A 2,176-nucleotide genomic window follows, 5' to 3' on the forward strand; every position below is an offset into this window, starting at 1 on the left:
GAGAGGGAGGGAGACAGAGGGAGAGAGGGAGGGAGAGACGGAATGAGACGAGAGAGGGGGGAGAGAGAGGAAAGGAAAGAAAGTGAGATAGAAAGATAGAGGGAAGATAGAGGGAAGGAGGGAGAGAGGGAGGGAGACAGACAAAGAGATGGAAGGAAAGAAAAATAGATAGAGGGAGAGAGGGAGGGGGAGAGGGAAGGAGACAGAGAGAGGGGGAGAGAGGGAGGAAGGGAGAGGGAGACAGAGAGGGAGAGTGGGGGAAGGAAAGAAAGAGAGATAGAAGGAGAGAAGGAAGGAGGGAGAGAGGGAGGGAGACAGAGCGAGAGAGGGAAGGAAAGAAAAATAGATAGAGGGAGAGAGGGAGGGGAGAGGGAAGGAGACAGAGAGAGAGGGAGGGATAGAGGTAGAGAGAGAGGGAGGGAGGGAGAGAGGGAGACAGAGAGGGAGAGAGGGGGAAGGAAAGAAAGAGAGATAGAAGGAGATAGGGAAGGAGGGAGAGAGAGAGAGGAAGAGATGGAGGGAGAGAGGGAGGGATAGATAGAGGGAACGAGACAGAGAGAGGGAAGGAAAGAAGGAAGGAGGGAGAGAGAGAGAGGAAGAGATGGAGGGAGAGAGGGAGGGAGGGAGAGAGGGAGGGAGAGACGGAACGAGAGAGGGAGGGAGGGATGGAGATAGGGAGACAGAGAGGGAGAGAGGGAACGAGAGAGGGAACGAGGAGAGCGGGAAGGAGGGAGAGGGAGACAGAGAGGGAGGGAGGGAGGGATAGAGGTAGAGAGAGAGGGAGAGAGGGAGGGAGAGACGGAACGAGACAGAGAGAGGGTGAGAGAGAGGGAAGGAAAGAAAAATAGATAGAGGGAGAGAGGGAGGGGGAGAGGGAAGGAGACAGAGAGAGGGGGAGAGAGGGAGGGAGGGAGAGGGAGACAGAGAGGGAGAGTGGGGGAAGGAAAGAAAGAGAGATAGAAGGAGAGAAGGAAGGAGGGAGAGAGGGAGGGAGACAGAGCGAGAGAGGGAAGGAAAGAAAAATAGATAGAGGGAGAGAGGGAGGGGAGAGGGAAGGAGACAGAGAGAGAGGGAGGGATAGAGGTAGAGAGAGAGGGAGGGAGGGAGAGAGGGAGACAGAGAGGGAGAGAGGGGGAAATAGCGAGGGAAGGAAAGAAAGCGAGATAGAAGTAGAGAAGGAAGGAAGGAGGGAGAGAGAGAGAGGAAGAGATGGAGGGAGAGAGGGAGGGGGACAGAGGGAGAGAGGGAGGGAGGGAGATAGGGGGACAGAGAGGGAGAGACGGAACAAGTTAGAGAAGGGGGGAGAGAGAGGAAAGGAAAGAAAAAGAGATATAAGGAGAGAGGGAAGGAGAGAGAAGGGGAGGGAGGGAGAGAGGGAGGGAGAGACGGAACGAGACAGAGACAGGGGGAGAGAGAGGGAAGGAAAGAGAGCGAGATAGAAGGAGAGAAGGAGGAGAGAGAGAGAGGAAGAGATGAAGGGAGAGAGGGAGGGAGACAGAGGGAGAGAGGGAGGGAGAGACGGAATGAGACAGAGAGAGGGGGAGAGAGAGGAAAGGAAAGAAAGTGAGATAGAAAGATAGAGGGAAGATAGAGGGAAGGAGGAGAGAGGGAGGGAGACAGACAAAGAGATGGAAGGAAAGAAAAATAGATAGAGGGAGAGAGGGAGGGGGAGAGGGAAGGAGACAGAGAGAGGGGGAGAGAGGGAGGAAGGGAGAGGGAGACAGAGAGGAGAGTGGGGGAAGGAAAGAAAGAGAGATAGAAGGAGAGAAGGAAGGAGGGAGAGAGGGGAGGGAGACAGAGCGAGAGAGGGAAGGAAAGAAAAATAGATAGAGGGAGAGAGGGAGGGGAGAGGGAAGGAGACAGAGAGAGAGGGAGGGATAGAGGTAGAGAGAGAGGGAGGGAGGGAGAGAGGGAGACAGAGAGGGAGAGAGGGGGAAGGAAAGAAAGAGAGATAGAAGGAGATAGGGAAGGAGGGAGAGAGAGAGAGGAAGAGATGGAGGGAGAGAGGGAGGGATAGATAGAGGGAACGAGACAGAGAGAGGGAAGGAAAGAAGGAAGGAGGGAGAGAGAGAGAGGAAGAGATGGAGGGAGAGAGGGAGGGAGGGAGAGAGGGAGGGAGAGACGGAACGAGAGAGGGAGGGAGGGATGGAGATAGGGAGACAGAGAGGGAGAGAGG

The sequence above is a fragment of the Sprattus sprattus genome (assembly GCF_963457725.1).
Source record: "Sprattus sprattus genome assembly, chromosome: 3".
NCBI lineage: Eukaryota > Metazoa > Chordata > Actinopteri > Clupeiformes > Clupeidae > Sprattus > Sprattus sprattus.